Source organism: Macaca mulatta, chromosome 11 (genome assembly GCF_049350105.2).
Source record: "Macaca mulatta isolate MMU2019108-1 chromosome 11, T2T-MMU8v2.0, whole genome shotgun sequence".
Taxonomy (NCBI): Eukaryota; Metazoa; Chordata; class Mammalia; order Primates; family Cercopithecidae; genus Macaca; species Macaca mulatta.
This window is the reverse complement of record NC_133416.1, coordinates 53,233,072-53,253,619: the sequence shown is the minus strand read 5'-3', so window position 1 is coordinate 53,253,619 and position 20,548 is coordinate 53,233,072. Positions and strand designations below refer to the sequence as shown.

Genomic DNA, 20,548 nt, shown 5'->3' with positions numbered 1-20,548 from the left:
TATATTTCTTCCCGGGGTTTCAAAAATTATAGGTTCCTCCTTGCAAGATGTCAAATATTACAGAGATATATTAAGAAATGACCAATAATCTTCTCTCTTATTATCCCACCCACTGAAACAATCAAAATTAATACCCTTTTCCCCACTGCTCACACAGCAATACATATCTACCTAAAGACACATAGATGTAGGGCTGGATTTGTTTGGTTTGTCATTAGAATATTAGACTGATACTAAATATCAATAATATGATTTTCAGGGTAGTGGTTACACAAATGGATTCTAAAGTCAGACTGGTTGGATTCAAATTTATTGGATTGGCAATCTTAGACATGTTATTTGATGCCTGGTTTTGCCTTTGTAAAACGGAAATAATAAGAGAAGCTTTCCATAAAATCGCTGTGAGAAGTAAATGACATTAATTAAAACAACAGCAACAAGTTAGAATGGTACACATCATGTTTAAGCATAAGTAAATTATCTGATTCTTTTCCCACTTAATAGATTTTGGATATACCTCTGAAACAGTACCTACAGATTTAATTCACTCTAGGAATACTTGCATAGCATTCCCTGGTATGGATAAACCAGGGATATAATTTTTTTTAATCTCTCCTCTATTGAGAGACATACAGATTTTTATAGTTTTAACCAGTACACACAGTGCTGCAACAAATATCCTAACCATAGGTGCTTGTAAATTGCTGCATTGTTTCTCTAAATATCCCAAAGTAACTCATAAAATCCTAAAAGTGAGACTGTTTTTGGTATTCAAAAGGTCTGTGCTTATTTAACATTAATAGAAATTATCAAATTACTTTTTAAAACTATTAGTAATAATCCACAAATACACAAATAATAAATATTTGCCCCTTTTCTTGCACCCTCACCAACACTAAATGCTGAGACGCTTTTAAAGTTTTGCTTAGTGATGACAAAAACATGGAATCTTGTTTTCATTTTATTTTAAAATTGTAAACCATGACTGATCATTGCTTCATGTGTTTACTGGCAATTCTCATTTCCTTTCCTGTGAAATATCTCTTCATGTTCTTTATCCATGGTTTAGCGGGGTTGTCTTTTTTATTTTAAACTCAGTTTATATAAGAGGAACAAAGGAACACTTTTTTCTTGTTGTTTGTTTGAATTTTTGTTTTTTGAGGCAGGGTCTCACTCTGTCACCCAGGCTGATGTGCGGTGGAGCAATCGTAACTCACTGCAGCCTCAAGCTCCTGGGCTCAAGCGATCCTCTTGCCTCAGCCTCCTGAGTAGCTGGGACCACAGGCACATACCACCATTCCTGGCAAGAACATTTGTTTATGATTTGTGTTACGAAATATTTTTTCCCAGTCTACTGTGTTTGGTTTTAGACTTTGTAATATCTCTTGCATCCTTTTATTTTATGTTTTCACGTAGTCAAATTTATCTATCCTTATTTTAGGGTTTGGGGTTTTCTGTATTTCTTGTTTTCGTAAAGAAATTCTTAGTATCAAGTAATAAGAATATCTTCCTAAAATTTAATCTAATGAGTTTATTATCTTGTTTATAATATTTAAGATCTTCAAGCCATCTGAACAGTATTTTTGTATGTATATGAGGTGAGGGCATAACTTTTCTTATAGATGGATGGATAATTGAGTCAGCACCATTTATTATATAAGCCATTCTTTGCCTGTTTATTAATGAAGTTTTCAAGTATATTTTGATTTGTTTCTTGGCTTCCTCTTCTAGCCTTCTTACTAATCTTTCTAGTCCTGTGCTAACACTGTCTAGATTACAGTCATTTCATATTATGTTTCAATAATTGATATAGCAAAGCTCTCTCAACCCTTCTTTTAAAAAATTATTGGTCACTTATAATCTTCTTTCTTGGTGCTAAAATAATTTTGTGCAAGCTTTTAAAGCCTGTTTGGATGCAGCTAGACATGGAAATAAATTAACCTTGTTTATTTGGGAAAAAGAGACATTTTTCTTATATTGAGTCTTCTTCCCATCTAAAACATGGCATGTCTCTCAATTTATGTAGATACTATTTTGTATCTTTCAGAAAGAATTTAGTCTGCTTCATATAGATACTATGCCTTTCTTTTAAGATTTATTCCTGAGAATTGTGTCATTTTTGTCACAATTATAAACTGAATATTTTTCTCCTTCTCCATTTCTAACTGATTACCAGCAGACTCTAGATCCTTTATGTTATTATGCCAGGTAGAAGCAGCATCTTACTTATTTCCAACCTTGTCAACTTATCACTGACATTCTTTTTTCCTTTAAAATTTGCCATTATTCCAGCTCTAAACACTTACAGTAAGTTTGAAAAGCTAGGTCTGCTTTATATTATGTGCTTTATATATAACTCAAGTGATTTTCCCTTGCAAGAAAGTTTAACAGAAGGCCGGGTGTAGTGGCTCACGTTTGCAATCCCAGCACTTTGGGAGGCCAAGGCAGGTGGATCACTTGAAGTCAGGAGTCTGAGACCAGTCTGGACAATGTGGCAAAACGTGGTCTCTGCTAAAAAGTACAAAAATTAGCCAGGCATAGTGGCACATGCCTGTAATCCCAACTATTCGGGAGGCCGAGGCACAAGAATAGCTTGAAACCAAGAGGCGGAGATTGCAGTGAGCCAGTTAGCGGAGATCACACCACTGCACTCCAGCCTGGGTGACAGAGCAAGACTCTGTCTCAAATAAATAAATAAATAAATAAATAAATAAATAAATAAATAAAAATTAACAGAGTATTTAGGTTTTATCTATGGACCAAAATGGTATGTTACAAATATTTATGAGAAGAAACTCTAAGAATGCAGGATTTGGAGTTGGACATAGGATTACTTTACATCACACAATGTGGTTAAAAAGACTATTATGTGACTAGCACCTGTCACTTTGCTGTGTCCATTTATAGATCCCCTTCAGTAGTATTTTCATAACTCAGCCCCCTAATTCAAGCCATAATGGCCTCAGCAGCAAGAGCAGATGGGAAGGGAAAGAGATTCAGCATGAGGATTGGTTCTTGGGGGTAGGCCATCCAGCTGTCAGTAGAGGGGAGGTTCAGGAGGCCCATAGGGACTGTCATACCAGCTTCAGGGGTGATGGCCTTCTGTTAGAGGTACTGATTCCAAAGGAAAGTGGCTAGGTTCCTTGTAGTGATGAAACTGCAACAGAAAGTCAGAAGCAACTCCTAGGTCAGGATGACCATAAGCATTGGCAAGGAAACTTTTCCAAAGACAGCGGGTCCACAGTCAACCATACTGAACCTCAGGGCAAGTCTCCAGTCCTAGAAGGGATGAGAGTAGTCAACAAGGTACTGATTGGAACTTAGAAACCGAGGCTGAGGCAAAAGCCAGTGCCCCCAGCTGAGGCAGCAAACAGGTACAGCAATAGCAGGATCTGATAACAAGGTGGTCTGGGAGAAACTCTGGACACAAAGGCTGCCAGTACGCCATCAGACCCTGGGTCTGGCCTCTTAGTTCTTTGACCTCCTCTCCTTCAGTGACTTTGTACTCCATGCTAGTCACTCACTTGCGTATAATATCTAGACCTTGTCAACACCAACAATTGCAACTCCTCCATAATCTCAGTTCCATATATCCTACTTTCTGACCACCACTTCCCATCTGCATAGCTTATTCTTTCTGTTACCTGAATGCCAGTTCTCATTCATTTTTACCAGATGACATGTTCACTGCATTCTCACTGCCCATTACACTTTTTATGCCCTTTTTACTTCTTTATCCAGCTTAAATTCCACAAACAATTATTATACAAGAGTATCTTGTTTTATTACACTTCCTTTTATTGCACTTAGCAGATAGTGCATTTTTTACGTATTGAAGATTTTTGGCAACTCTGCCTTGAGCAAGGCTATCAGCACCATTTTTTCAAAAGCATGTGTTCACTTAGTGTCTCTGTCACATTTTGGTAATTCTTGTACTTTTCCAATATTATTACATCTGTTACCATGATCTCTGGTTACTGATCTTTAATGTTACTATTGTAATTGTTTTGGGACACCGCAAACTGCACCCTTATGAGACAGTGTACTTAATTGATTAATGTGTATGTTTTGACTGTTCTACCAACTAGCTGTTCCCATTTCTCTCCCTCTCCTCAGGCCTCCCTCTTCCCTGAGACCCAACAATATTGAAATTAGGCCAATTAGTAACCCAACCTCTAAGTGCTCAAGTCAAAAGAAGAGTTGTGTGTCTCTCCCTTCAACCCAGTTAGAATTGATTAAGCTCGGTGAGGAAGGCATGCTGACAGCCAAGATAGGCTGAAAGCTAGGCTTCTTGCACTGAACAGTCAGCCAAGTTGTGAATGCAAAGGAATAGTTCTTGAAGGAAATTTAAAGTGCTACTCCAGTGAACACACCAATGATAAGAAAGTGGAACAGCCTCATTGCTGATAGAGAGACAGTTTTAGTGGTCTGGATAGATCAAACCAGTCATCACATTCTCTTAAGCCAAAGCCTAATCCAGAGAAAAGCCCCAACTCTCTTCAATTCTATGAGGGCTGAGATAGGTGAGGAAGAAGTAGAAGAAAAGTCTGAAGGTATCAGAGGTTGGTTCACGAGGTTTAAGGGAAAAAGCCATCTCCCTACAATAAAAGAGCAAGGTGAAACAGCAACTGCTGATGGAGAAGCTGCAGCAAGTTGTCCAGAAGATCTAGTTAAGATCATTGATGAAAGTGGCTACACTAAAAACCCATTTGCAGTGTTGACCAAACAGCCTTCTATTGGAAGAAGATGCCATCTGAGACGTTCATAGCTAGAGAGGAGGAGTCAATGCCTGACTTCAAAGCTTCAAAGGACAGGCCGACTCTCTTGTTAGAGGCTAATGCAGCTGGTGACTTTAAGTTGAAGGCAATGTTCATTGACCGTTCTGAAAATCTGAGGGCCCTTAAGAATTATGCTGAATCTACTCTTCCTATGCTCTATAAATGGAACAACAAAGCCTGAATGACAGCACTTTTGTTTACAGCTTGGTTTACTGAATATTTTTTAGCCCACTGTTGAGACCTACTGTTTAAATGAAGACTCCTTTCAAAATAGTACTGTTTATTGCCACAGCACCTGGTTACTCAAGAGCTCTGAGGGAGATGTACAAGGAGATAAATGTTGTCGTTTTCATGTTGCTAACACACCATCCATTCTGCAGCCCATGGATCAAGAAGTCATTTTGACTTTCAAGTCTTCTGATTTAAGAAATACATTTCATAAAACTATAGCTTCCATAGATAGTGATTCCATGGATACATCTGGGCAAAGTAAATTGAAAACCTTCTGGAAAGGATGCACCATTCTAGATGTCATTTATAACATTGGTGATTCATGGGAGGAAGTTAAAATAATAACATTAGCAGGAGTTTGGAAGAAGTTGATTACAACCTTCATGGATGGCTTTGGGGGGCTTAAGACTTCAATGAAGGAAGTAACTGCAGATGTGGTGGAAAAGTAAGAGAAATGGAGCCTGAAGATGTGACTAAATTGCTGCAACCTCATGATAAAATTCAAACAGATGAGGAGGTGCTTCATATGGATGTGCAAGGAAGTGGTGTCTCGATATAGAATCTATTCCTGGTGAAGGTGCCCTGAACATAGCTGAAATGACGACAAAGAATTTGGAGTATTTCATGAACTTAATTGATAAAGCAGTGGCAGGGTTTGAGAATATTAACTCTAATTTTGGAAGTTCTATGGTGGGGAAAATGTTATCAAACACCATCACATGCTACAGAGAATTTTTTTCTGAAAGGAAGAGTCAATCAGTGAGGCAAACCTTATTTTCGTCTTATTTTAAGACATTGCCACAGCCACCCTGATCTTCATCAACGACCACGCTAATAAGTCAGCAGCCGTCAAGGTTGAGGCAAAATCTTCTACCAGCAAAAAGATTACAACTAGCTAAGATGATTGCTAGCATTATTTTTTACCAATAAAGTAATTTTCAATTAAGGTATGCACATTTTTAAGACATAATAATATCACACACTTCCTATACTACAGTATAGCGTAAGCTTTTACATGCACTGAAAAACAAAAAAATTCATATGACTCATTTACTGTGATATTTGCTTTATTGTGGTGGTCTGGAACCGAACCCACGATACCCCCGAGGTATGCCTCTAATCACTCTCTTGCATACTTGCATATAATTCCCTTGCCCCTCTTTCACTTCATTGTACTCATTTGGCAAAAGCACAACTCTTGTCAGACTGGATGTTCTTCTCTGTTCACTCCTCTAGATTCTCTCTCTATCCTTCTTTGCTCTGTGCCCTAGGAGGCTGCCTTTTATAGATGTCTTAACAAGATTCTCCCTCCTTTAGCTATTAGTTAGGTTCAGCCAATGAGAGGCACCACTAGGAGCATGGAGGGCAAGAGAAAGAGAGGTAGAGGTATTGATCTTCTGCTCTTCATAGTCAGGCTGAAGTTTCGCAATGGCTGAGTTTCTTTAAGGCCACAGATCTGAATGAGGGACCTTTCTCCTACAGGGTTCTGATAACTGCTCTTGCCCTTTTGGCCTTGTGGTGGAATGTCTCCCTGCTGTTGCTAACCCTGGAGTGTTTCATCATCCTTGTGGGATCCCCATATCACACTCCTTACCTTCAAGAATTGTCCCTTCATTAGATTCTCTTCCATTTTAACTCCTCTTGAAAGTGTCTTTTCTTTCCTCCTTGGGTTAACTCCAGTTTTCAGATACTCTGTGCCTGCTCCTGTGCATCCAAATATGGCTGGAGAAAAACTACAACCTCCTAATGAGTTGTAGTTAAAATTTATGACCAGGAACTATCACTGTGCCCCTAATGGCTACAGGTAATGATACCACATATGTCAAGTTCATTAATTCCCTTACTCTCTATTTCATACCTTCTTCTCTTTTCTTAAACCCCAAAATTTCATCCCATCGTCACTCTTAACAGATGATTTTATTTCCTACTTTCCTGAGAAAATTGAAGCAATCAGAAGACAACCTCCCCAACTCACGCCATCTCATGTACCTAACAAGCAGCCTCATCTCCCACATACTCAGCTTTTCTCTCTGGTACCACAGATAATCTATTTGTACTCTATATAAAGCTAGTCTCCACACTTGTGGACTGAACTCCAACCCCTCTTATCAAATCAAGGACATTGCTCTAGCAATTTTCCTTTGTCTCTCCACAGCAACAATCTTCTCTCTCTCCCTTCTTCTCTCTCTCTCTCTCTCTGATCATTGTCATCAGTCATATTAGCATTTATATTTCTCTCATTTAAACAACAACAATAACAACATCTCTCTTATTCCCTACTGTCCCATTTCTCTTCTTTTCCATTGGCAGCAAGATTCCTAGAAAGAGTTATCTATGTTTACTGTTTTCATTTGAACCCATTCCATGTTATTAACTATAACGCTCAAACTTGGGCCTTGACATATCAGCAGCTTTTGATGCTCTCCCTCTTCCATAATACTCTCCAAACGTACCACCTTCTTGGTTTTTGTCATACCTCTTGGGTTGCTTCTTCTTTCTTTTGCTGTTTGCTTCTCTTAATTCATCCTCTTAATGTTGTAGTGCCCCAGGGCTCAGACTTGGACCTCTTTTTCATCTACATTTTGATAACCTCAAGCAATCCCATGTCCTTTAATAAATTCTATATGCTAATGATTGCCATTGTTATGAATCTGTTGAACTCCAAGCTCATATGCCCAAGTGCCTACTCAACATCTTCATATGAATGTCTGATATTTCCAAAACAAGCCTCTTGATTTCCCTGTTCCCTAAACTAGTTCCATCCATAGCCCTCCCTATCACAACTAATGCCAACTCCAATCTTCTAGTAGCAGACAAAAAGTTGTAGTTATTCTTGACTTTCCCCACCAGTGCCCCTTATTTTGTCTCCTATTATCCTCCTTGCTCAATTGGTTCCAGTTACACTGGCTTCTTGGCTGTTCTTTAAACATGCCAGGCATACCTCTGCCATAGAGACTTTTTTGTAACTTATCTCTCTGGGTAGAATGCTTTTTGGTGTGTGTGTGTGTGTGTGTGTGTGTGTGTGTGTGTGTGTGTGTGTGTGTGGTGTACATGTGTGTTTTGAGACAGAGTCTTGCTCCGTCACCCAGGCTGCAGTGCAGTGGCATGATCACAGATCACTGCCGCCTCAATCAAGTGGGCTCAAATAATCCTCCCACTTTAGCCTCCCAAATAGCTGGGACTATAGGCATCCACCACCATACCCAGCTGTTTTTTAAATGTTTTGTAGAGACAGGCCTTGCTATGTTGCCCAAGCTGGTCTCTAACTCCTGGGCTGAAGTGATCCCCCAGTGTCAGCCTCCCAAAGTGCTGGGATTAAAGGTGTGAGTCACTGCACCCAGCATAGAATAGAATGCTCTTTCCACAAATATCATCTGGCTACTTCCTCTTATCCTTTTAATCCTTACACAGCTCTCACTTTCTCAATAAGACTTACCCTGACCATTCTATGTAATAATGCAACTTATGCATACAGAGACACACACACACACATACATATCCTTAGCTCTATTTTGTCATTTTCTCAGAGAACTTACCACCTTAATTATAAATATTGTTTGTTGTCTATCTCGTCTGCTGAAATATAAGCTCTACAAGGGGATGGGGGATCCTTCTGCTTTGTTCACTGATATATCCCAAGTTCCTGGAACAGTTCCTGGCACATAGTAGGCACTCAAATATTGAGTAGGCACAAAAATATTGTTGAAGGGATGGAAGGTAAATTAAATATTATTAAATCCTGCTGGTATGGAGGAGGAATCTAAGTCTGTTTGTATCCTGCTTATTTCAGATAAAATGGGATCAAGGACCAGGTCAGACCTTATATAGAGATTCTACCAGGATAGGTCTGGATAGGAGAGTCTAGCCGAGGTAGAGGTAGGTTTAGAGAAAGGGAAAAAAGGCCAGCAGATCTTTCCAATCTTGGAGCAGTGTAAGGCTCAGCTAAGAAGATCCTTTTTCATGCTGGTTGAAATTTGGAGAGTTCTGCAAGGTCCAAATGTGGAGAAAGTAATAGGTAATAAAGTACTAGGGTTTATTCACTGACATGACTAGAGAAAGCTTTTGCTAATGATAAGATACACAACTCAATGTGTGTTTGCCTAAGATATTCAGGAATACAGAAATCAGAGGGGTGTGTGTGTGTGTGTGTGTGCACATGTGTGTGTAGAGAGTGTTTTTGCTCCCACCTTTTCCTGAATGTAGCTTATATAATCTAGAAGGAATGAGACAATATGTAAGTCCTAGACGAAAGATGAGTTCCAGAGATTCTCTGTTCAGGCTTGTCTGCCCAACCCTTTATGACGTTCCACTCCCTGAGGAAATCCAGCCTGTTACACCAGCATGTACAGATATTAATCTATACTAGTATAGCTCAGTGTCTTTCAAAACATGGCCTGTGGATCACCTGAATCAGAATAGTTGGGTGTCTCTGACAAAAATGTAAATTCCTGAATCCTCCTCAGACCTATTAAATCATAGGATAGGGCCACGAATCTGCATACGCAAGAAGCTCCCTAGATAATTCTGGCACATAGGTTGAGAACCACTGCTACAGATGAAGAGATGTGCTTTGCCCTACTTTCATTGGTCTATACTATTTCATCTTTTATTCTATGTCTCATCCTTTTTTCATTTCACATTTTAAAAGCATAAAAGGAAGACTTTGTTCTGAAAATAATCCATTTTGGGGATTAATTGGGAAATTACAGGTAAAGTTTACTTGATTCAATGATTCCTGTGACTCATTTCCTCTCCTTCATGTACTTTTAGGTGGGTGATAAGAAGCACTAATCCATATCCTAACCAGGCACATAAATTCCCCTTTTTCTCCCAGTTAGAGTTTTGTTGAACTTTTAAATTGCCTTATCTTCAGCTCTAGACCAACAATTCCTTCTAAGTTAAGGACTGCTTTCCAGAGAAAGTGGAAAGTTTCACACCAAATACAGGAACTGAGCAGAATTTGAGGCTAAAATATCCCCTCTGAATGTCAATTAGCCCAAGGCTGAATTGTAGTAGACAGACTACCATCTGTAGCATCATCCGTGATTTAGAACAATGCAATCATGAACTGCAATCTGTGAGTATGCTTTCCTTGCAGAACAATCCACTGTCTGGTACCAAACAGGTAGAAAGTCATGTCTAAGAGGTTCCCCAAACAGTATAATCAGATGATCTTAAGATCTTCTAGATTATTTCTTAAACGGAAATTCAATAGAGGAAATTTAGCTAATAGAATACCTATCCTTCCAACTTCTCTCTAAAACAAAATGATTTGGCTTTTTTTTTTTTTTTTTTTTTTGAGACGGAGTCTCGCTCTGTCGCCCAGGCTGGAGTGCACTGGCCGGATCTCAGCTCACTGCAAGCTCCGCCTCCCGGGTTTACGCCATTCTCCTGCCTCAGCCTCCCGAGTAGCTGGGACTACAGGCGCCCGCCACCTCGCCCGGCTAAGTTTTTGTATTTTTTTTAGTAGAGACGGGGTTTCACCGTGTCAGCCAGGATGGTCTCGATCTCCTGACCTCGTGATCCGCCCGTCTCGGCCTCCCAAAGTGCTGGGATTACAGGCTTGAGCCACCGCGCCCAGCCTGATTTGGCTTTTATCAAAGGAGACTTCAAAGCAAACTCTTTTTGCCCAGTTCACCTTCATTTTCACTGAAGCTAAAGAGAATTCAGCAGATATTAGGATAATTCCAAAAGACTATTTTTTGCTCTTGGGTTATCTTGCTTTCCATATGATATCCCAAATCCCCAACAATCAAGTGGAATTCCAGAACGATTTAAAAGCACAGGAAACTTTCAACACACCCTGTCTCTTCGGAACCCAGTTGCTTTTAGAAAGAATTCTCTTTCTCAGTATTTTAGAAGGACATATAAAAATGCTTGTCATTTTGAAATTTCTGTTAATTTTGTATTACTTTTCTTACTTTTCAGTTCTCAAAATAATACTGTGAAAATGACTATTTTTTTCAATTTTCCCAACTTAGGCAGGGGAAGGGGAGGCATAAAATCCAAATTTATTAAATCTAGGCTAGGACCTCATAACACTATTTCCTAGAGAGGAATTTGGTAAGGAGGGTCTAACTTATATGGCAAGTGGGTGAAGAGAAGCGTTAATTGATGAAGGAGTCTGTCCTCATGGGGCGGTTTCACCTATAACCAGTGAGACAACACTGCCCACAAGCAAAGCCTTATATCAGACCTCCACAGAAAAATGGAAATAAGATGAGAAACAGGTCTTACATCCTGCCCAAAAAGGCATCCAGCATGCCCTGCCTTGCAGTGAACTGGCTTTGGTTCTTGTACTCCTTTGGAAAGTAGTCCTTAGGTAGGTAAGGTAGGAAGCAGAGCTCCATTTTTGGGGTGGAGGACCAGCCTGAACAAAACAGTATGTCAGGACCTCCCACCGCTGGACGAGGCTTCAGGAAGTGGGCTGTCTTTTACAGAGATTTGGTGTCCTAGGCAGGTAGAGATATCCCCAGTCAGCTCTATGAGCACTAGTCCCATGTCTGATGGGAAGCAAAGCTAGCCTCTGGAGTGTGTGTGTGTATGTCTGTGTGTCTCTCTGTGTGTGTGTATAATGCCTGTTCTTCTGTTCCAGGATTCCCTACAAGGCCCAAGAACAAGTGTATTATCTAGGAGAATTTGCAAGGATGTAGGAACATGGCTCTGGACTCAGACTGACCTTGGTTGGAATCCTGCCTCTGCTACTTAAAAGCTAACTGACATTGGGCAAGTTTTCTTAATCTCTTTCAGTCTCAGTTTCCACAACCAAAAGGTGGGAATAATGATAGTCATCCCATAGAAACGTAATCCAGCACATAAACAGAACCAAAGACAAAAACCACATGATTATCTCAGTAGATGTAGAAAAGGCCTTGGACAAAATTCAACAGCCCTTCATGCTAAAAACTCTCAATAAATTCTGTATTGATGGAATGTATCTCAAAATAATAAGAGGTATTTATGACAAACCCACAACCAATAACATACTGAATGGGCAAAAACTGGAAGCATTCCCTTTGAAAACTGGCACAAGACAGGGATGCCCTCTCTCACCACTCCTATTCAACTTAGTGTTGGAAGTTCTGGCTAGGGCAATCAGGCAAGAGAAAGAAATCAAGGGTACTCAGTTAGGAAAAGAAGAAGTCAAATTGTCCCTGTTTGCAGATGACATGATTGTATATTTAGAAAACCCCATCGTCTCAGCCCAAAATCTCCTTTAGCTGATAAGCAACTTCAGCAAAGTCTCAGGATACAAAATCAATGTACAAAAATCACAAGCACTCTTATACACCAGTAACAGACAAACAGAAAGCCAAATCATGAACGAACTTCCATTCACAATAGCTTCAAAGAGAATAAAATACCTACGAATCCAACTTACAAGGGATGTAAAGGACCTCTTCAAGGAGAACTACAAACCACTGCTCAGTGAAATAAAAGAGGACACAAACAAATGGAAGAACATACCATGCTCATGGATAGGAAGAATCAATATTGTGAAAATGGCCATACTGCTCAAGGTAATTTATAGATTCAATGCCATCCCCATTAAGCTACCAATGACTTTCTTCACAGAATTGGAAAAAACTGCTTTAAAGTTCATATGGAAGCAAAAAAGACCTCGCATTGCCAAGACAATCCTAAGCCAAAAGAGCAAAGCTGGAGGCATCATGCTACCTGACTTCAAACTATACTACAAGGCTACAGTAACCAAAACAGCATGGTACTGGTACCAAAACAGAGATATAGACCAATGGAACAGAACAGAGCCCTCAGAAATAATACCACACATCTACAGCCATCTGATCTTTGACAAACCTGACAAAAACAAGAAATGGGGAAAGGATTCCCTATTTAATAAATGGTGCTGGGAAAATTGGCTAGCTGTAAGTAGAAAGCTGAAACTGGATCCTTTCCTTACTCCTTATATGAAAATTAATTCAAGATGGATTAGAGAATTAAATGTTAGACCTAAAACCATAAAAACCCTAGAAGAAAACCTAAGTAATACCATTCAGGACATAGGCATGGGCAAGGACTTCACGACTAAAACACCAAAAGCAATGGCAACAAAAGCCAAAATTGACAAATGGGATCTAATTAAACTAAAGAGCTTCTGCACAGCAACAGAAACTACCATCAGAGTGAACAGCAACCTACAGAATGGGAGGAAATTTTTGCAATCTACTCATCTGACAAAGGGCTAATATCCAGAACCTAAAAAGAACTTAATCAAATTTACAAGAAAAAAACAAACAACCCCATCAAAAAGTGGGCAAAGGATATGAACAGACACTTCTCAAAAGAAGACATTCATACAGCCAACAGACACATGAAAAAATGCTCATCATCACTGGCCATCAGAGAAATGCAAATCAAAAGCACAATGAGATACCATCTCACACCAGTTAGAATGGCGATCATTAAAAAATCAGGAAACAACAGGTGCTGGAGAGGATGTGGAGAAATAGGAACACTTTTACACTGTTGGTGGGACTGTAAACTAATTCAACCATTGTGGAAAACAGTGTGGCGATTCTTCAAGGATCTAGAACTAGAAATACCATTTGACCCAGCCATCCCATTACTGGGTATATACCGAAAAGATTATAAATCATGCTGCTATAAAGACACATGCACACATATGTTTACTGCGGCACTATTCACAATAGCAAAGACTTGGAATCAACCCAAATGTCCATCAGTGACAGATTGGATTAAGAAAATGTGGCACATATACACCATGGAATACTATGCAGCCATAAAAAAGGATGAGTTTGTGTCCTTTGTAGGGACATGGATGCAGCTGGAAACCATCATTCTCAGCAAACTATCGCAAGAACAGAAAACCAAATAACGCATATTCTCATTCATAGGTGGGAATTGAACAATGAGATCACTTCGACACAGGAAGAGGAGCATCACACACTGGGTCCTATTGTGGGGAGGGGGTGGGGGGAGCGATCATATTATTCCTAATGTAAATGATGGATAAATGACATTATCCCTAATGTAAATTTACCTAATGTAAATGATGAGTTAATGGGTGCAGCACACCAACATGGCACATGTATACATATGTAACAAACCTGCATGTTGAGCACATGTACCCTAGAACTTAAAGTATAATAAAAAAAAGAATGGTTGTAAGGAATAATTAGACCGAATAGCATATTGTAAATTGTCTAGCACAGTATCTGTCACATAGTATGCCCACAGTAAGTTCCCCTATTAACATTAAGATGATCTTATCTGTGCCATTTTCCATGCTTCCTTTGAATTCATGGAACAAAGTAGTGAAAAATTCAGCTTAGCAAGTACAAAATCATTGCTTAGACCAGATCTGAGGCCAGCATAAAAGCCAAAAGAATGTTGTAGCTAGAGAGTCCAAGTGCAACCCTAGCTCTTCTGAATTCCCTAACGGACTACTCAAGGTAAAGCTGTCACAGAGAGTTTGTGATTAAACCATTGGATAAAAGCCAGACACATTGCATGCTTGAAAAAGGAGTTATTTTCACAAGGGTAATTGCCAGAGACCAATGCAGTCAAGAGTCAAAGCAGGGTAGATTCTCATCAGAAATGTGTGCCCACAGCAAAGACTCTTGGCAGAGGACATACAGCGTTAGGCTGTGACATCAGACTTTTGGACCACTGAGCTGCATAAGCAGGTCCAGCAGAGCGAAAACTCACCAGTAAGAATTAACGCTGGAGGAAGTTTAAGAATGCCAGGCCCCAAGAAGCTTGCAAAATCACATTGCTATGGAACAGCTGGTTCCTTCAGTGCCTGAGATCATTGCCAGATTCCATCTTTTTCCATAATAATATATTACCTCTATTAATTTACAGAATCCAGGGCAAGATTATATGAAAACTACTAGACGCTGTGCAAATGGCCCCTTATCCGTAACTAGAAATTATGTATGTTGTAATTAGTTTGCTATAACTAAAACTGCGAGCCCCAACATGAAGAATCTTGTACTTCATGACATAAGACGCTTGAGCAGTTTTATTTTATTTTTTAACTGTCTTTGGCAGCTGTCCAATAATGCTTGGAGAGAAGCAGTCCCTTGCACCCCAGCTACCCCCTTGCTGCTCCATTTAGCCCCTTAGAAAAGCTTGTTGAGCAATTAAGGCGGGAACATTGAAACCTTACTCACCTTCAGTCAACCTTTCCTTAATTGGGCAATCAATTTACATACTTCCAGTCCTGACAAAAGAGAAATGCAGTTTTGGCTTTCCAGGAGTGAGCTATTAAGATTGTAAGCCATTTACCTGAGTACTGGCTTCTTAGTTACACACATAACACAAAAGAAAGATCTATGTGCTTGTTTTCATACTCCATCTTTCTTGATTTGGAAATGGAAGTTTAAAATCATTGGCTCAAAACACAAAATCGCTCTTGATATTCCCATACTATCTTTTTACAATTCTCAGGGTCACTTAGATTTGTGATTGAAAAAAAAACAAAAACAAAAAAACATAGCCCTCAAAATGGCTATTTGAATGATTATAATTGCACAAACACATCTTTTATTTGAAAGAATAGTGAACTGAAGTGAGGCATCATTGGTGACTTGTTCCAAACAATTGTTTACACAAGTGTATTTAAAAAGGAAAGCTTTTGTTCACTTTCATATTTTCACTTACAAGGTTCTTCTGAGATATCTGAAGTGAATTTGCAGATTGAAAAGTTACAGCCTACTTCATAGATTGGGAACAGTGGTTCTCAAACATCGGTGAGTGTCCAGTGCTTTCCCAGGATCTAGTTTTCACTGGCCAGGAAAAAAATGAGAAAATTGAGGATGTTGAAGTGAGGTGGTTTCTTTTTTCATATATTTGAAAGTATTCCATTTAAAGGACTGACCTTTACCTAAGATTTTTTGGCTTCTTTCTCCACACTTCTTTTATTTTTAATTGTACTTGTCCGTGAAATAAAAATGTTGGGAACCACTGCTGGTATGTCTAGAAATATGAGAGCCTGTCGTCTGAGAATTGGCAGAGCTCACTAAATTCATATTGTGCAGGCCACAGAAAAGCTGTCAGCTTTAGGTCAATAACAAATTGGTTCAACTAGCTGAAAATAACCCCAAATGGTGTCCAGTCTCCTACCCTTTTCCTGGTCTAATTAAATCCACTTCCTCCCCAAATCCTGATCATCATGAACTGCCTCCATTTTAAAATATAGGAAACGTTGGACCAAACTCATTTATTTGAACCCAAGAAGAGTGAGTAGTAATTGCTGGGTAACCTATGCTGAATCCAAAGTGATGGAATAATCTCTGAAGAATGAAAATGGAGAGAAATAAATATTCTCACCTCTCTAATAAACAATAATGTTCACCCACATAAAGAATCTGTAGGCAGGCAGCAGCTCCATCTTGATTCAGCTAGATGGCTTCACACTAGTGAAGAAAACATTTTGGCAAAGAATTATTTTATCCAAAAGTAAAACACAGAATTCCAGGTACCTGGTGTAACCCAAGTGAAAACACATCCAAAGGAAATCTCTCCATACCCACTGCCTTGTAGCATTCCCACTCCTCATTTGACCTCTTAACATGAAGTCACAAAGTGAGTACATGTAACTACAGCACTTCTTGGCCTGAGGTGGCTGGGAAATTTTATTCCCCTAAGAAAGGAAGAGCATGAAAATCCTCTGAGGAAAGTGATCTTGCAAGGACTCTGGCTAGGACTCCAGCCCATGTGGATTTCACATCCTTTGAAGTGTTTATGGTTCTATCCAGTTTTTCATCACTGAGAGAGAGAAAAAAAAAACTACAAAGTCCTCTCTTTTATAGAAGATATTTTCAGATTCAGATTTTAGCTAGCTCCCGAAGTTCTTGTACACAGAGGGCAAGACACATATAAAACTGTCACTTTGATAAAGTTCTAGGGAAAAGTTAATGTAATTTTAGAATCCTGTCTACTTAAGTATCAGTAGCCATCCTTCATCCCCCATAACCACTTATCTACTCTGGTTGATGGGAACTTTCACAGTGAATCTTTTGGCTAGCTTTCATGCCATAAGAAAAACAAAATTCCCGGATCTGACATGCAGAAAATCTTGGTTTTAGGAATTCTAAAGAATAGAGAGCAAAGTTTATAAAACAAGAGTTCAGGACAAGAGCCTGGGCAATCTCCTTTTTCCTCATCTTGGGTACCTGAGTCTTTTCCTATATTTTCCTACTACCTACTTTATCCTCCCACCAAAGGTCTGACTGAGGTATTATTTAGTGCCATAAATAAAAAATTGTTAGTGGCTCTTTGATAATCTCAAAGTACTTTCACTTTACTGTTATATTTCACCATCACAGAGCAGTAGGTTTTCTTACTATCATCAACTTATTGATGAAAAAATTGAGGTTCACAGATGAAGCACAACACCTGGAAAAGGGGGCAGAACTGGAACTCAAAAATCAGTTTTCCTAATTTCATAGCCTGTGTTTTAAAAAGATTTGTGCTAAATAAGTTAGTAGTATAAAGCCTAAGTCAGAAATCTAATTTTTTTAAACATACTTTTTTTCTCAAAATTTGTAATTGTCTGAGTTCCTACACCATGCTTAAAAATGAAACAAAACAAAACTAAGAGTAGAGGGGGTCTCGCCACCCAATTCTTCCCTTCTCTCAGGAAATTACAGCCGACAGCAGTAAGGGGCAGTGGGCAAGTCAAGTAAGGCACTGAAAGATACAGACAGGTAAAAAGCAGGACAAAAGTAGAAGTACTATTTACTACAGGCAAAATCAGTGAACCTGCATTCTGGGGCTGGAGAAGCAAGGCAAGAAACCAAGAAGAATGCCCTCTAGGAGGTGGAGAAGTTACACTAGGAAAAGACAAAAAGCACCAGTTCCAAGCTGACCAGCTAGCACCTCTCATCTCTCACACATAAACAGTGTTTAAACAGAGGAGACAAACTTACTACTTCTCAGATACAAGATGAACAAACAACTAAGAATTTGCAAACATTTGGAAAATACTAATACCTTGAAACAAAGGCAAAAACTCAACAACTAAAACATTTTGAAGAATCATAGTTAAAAGAGCTCACAACATTTTGGAATAAGTATACAAACATCTCTGGAAAAATGTAGGACGACACTGTAACTAAAACATTAGCCGAATATGGTAGAAATTTAAGACTTGAAAATCAAAATAAAAAGATTGCTTTAGGGGCAAAATAGTAGAGGGGACATAGATAAACAGCATTTCCAGAATGCTCTCAAAACAATGGAAAACACAAAAGACTAAAGAATACAGAGCCGGGCTCAGTGGCTCACACCTGTAATCCCAGCACTTTGGGAGACTGAGGCAGGCGGATCATCTGAGGTCAGGAGTTTGAGACCAGCCTGGCCAACATGGTGAAACCCCATCTCTATAAAAAATACAAAAATTAGCTGGGCATGGTGGTGGACACCTGTAATCCCAGCTACTTGGGAGGCTGAGGCAGGAGAATCATTTCAAAACAGAAGGTGGAGGTTGCAGTGAGCTGAGATCATGCCATTGCACTCTAGCCTAGGCAAAAGAATGAAACTCTGTCTCAAAAAAAAAAAAAAAAAGCAAACAAAGAAAAGTTTTGAGATGTGAAAGATTGACCCAGATTTCCGCAGCCATTTAATAAGGGTTCTAGAAATAGGAGTTCATTTTAAAGGCATTCTAGAGAAAATGTAGATGAGAAAAAATTGAGAAACTAGTAAAATAAGAATTCTTAGATTAAGAAAATATTCATATTGTTATCCACCAGGTTCCAAGCAGAATAAATTTTAAAAAAAGGATTCACTTAGAGCAACCCTTCTGAAATTTCAGGACAAAGAGAATAAGGAGGGCATTCTAAAGACTTCTAGAGGGTAAACAACAGATGATCTATGTAAGAATGAACATCATGTTGACATTAGTCTTCAATAATGCTGAATTAAGAAGACTGTAACATCCTCAAAGTTCTGAGAAAAGATTATCCCTAAAATTCTATACCTAGCTAAACTATAACTTAAGTGAAAGCAAAGACATTTTTATAAATGTAACTACTCAAAAAATTATCAACCATGAGTTATCTCTGAAAAAATTACTCCCAAATAATGAGAAATGAACTCAAGAAGGAGACATAGGATAAGAACAAGGGGAGGAATGGGCAAAGAAACTAGAAAAAATTACAGATGCTCCTTGACTTACAATGAAGTTACATTCCAATAAACCTATTGTAAGTTGATAACATTTTCAACTAACAATTGGTTTATCCTGATGTAATCTCTTAGGTCGAGGAGTGTACTGAATGAGTGTGCTTTGACACCATCATAAAGTTGACAAATCATAAGTCAAACCATCATAAGTAGGGGACTTATTATTAAGTTATTATATACTCATAATTGTTAATAATTTAACAATTATTAAGTTAAATCTTAATAATTGGAGGTAGGGAAAAAGAGAATAACCACCAGAATGAAAATCCCAGATGGTCTCGCACAAAATAGCAGCAGAAAAAGAGGAAGGTGGTAAATGAAAGTTTGCAAAAGTTTGTCTCATGATTAATTTAAATGCTGGGTCACTCTAGACAGAGAGAGAAAAATATACTTAAAAGGTATATTGTAAAAGATATAAGAATACTCACCATGAAGTAGAAATAGATTGTATAACTTCCAAGCAACTAGAAAAACTAAATGTAATGAAAACAAAATAAATAAAACTTCAATAATTGAACAAAAGACAAAGAAGAGGAGAAAATAAGCAACAAAAAACACAAAATCTACAAAATCATATAACAGGAAATCCAAAATTCACTCTTTGTAAACTTATCTGGAATATTGAGAACAATGAAAACAGATCTTAGAAAGAAGTTTTATTTTAGAATAAGCCATTGTAGATGGAGGGACCCACTGGACCTATAAGTATTGTTGCAGGAAGGAATAAACCTAAGCCTGTCCAACGCATCTGTCTCAGGCACTTGAAAAGCCAGATTACTGTTTTACATATTTACACATCCTTTCTCATGGGAACCCACAATATATGATGCTTGTAAAAGCTCTTAAGATCATGCTGCTTGCCAAAGAATCATCATAGGAAACCTATGCTACTTCAGAGTTTACATACATAAACACACACACACACACACGTATACATATAACACACATATACATACATATATAAATATACATTTTTAAAAACAGCTTTATTCAGTTATAATTTATATGTCACTAATAAGTTCACCCATTTACAGCATATGATTCAATGGCTTCTAATATATTTTAAGAGTGCAACCATCAACATAATCTAATTGTAAAACATTTCATTACCCCAAAAAACAACCTTATACCCATTAGCAGTCAAGTCCCACTCCCAACCTCTCCTCTCCCATCCTCCAGTCTCTAGCAACCACTAACCTACTTTCTGTCTTCACAGATTTGACTCTTCTGTGCATTTCATATAAATAGTATCACACAATATGTGGTCTTTTGTGACTGGCTTTTTCCACTTAGCATGAATGAAAGTTTATGCTTTCAAGGCTCATCCGTCTTAATCTACCATGTATCTACTTCTTTCCTTTTATGGC

General features: G+C 38.6%; 1 long non-coding RNA gene across 1 annotated transcript; it reads right to left on the bottom strand.

The window, feature by feature from the left end:
• Positions 1–15,655: 15,655 nt before the first annotated feature.
• LOC144333234 (uncharacterized) lies at positions 15,656–19,654 on the bottom strand. The gene is made up of 3 exons (XR_013401745.1): positions 19,610–19,654; positions 16,326–16,411; positions 15,656–15,781 (listed from the first exon to the last, which is right to left on the bottom strand). It is a non-coding gene; the product is annotated as an uncharacterized LOC144333234 (long non-coding RNA).
• Between the last annotated feature and the right edge of the window lie 894 nt (positions 19,655–20,548).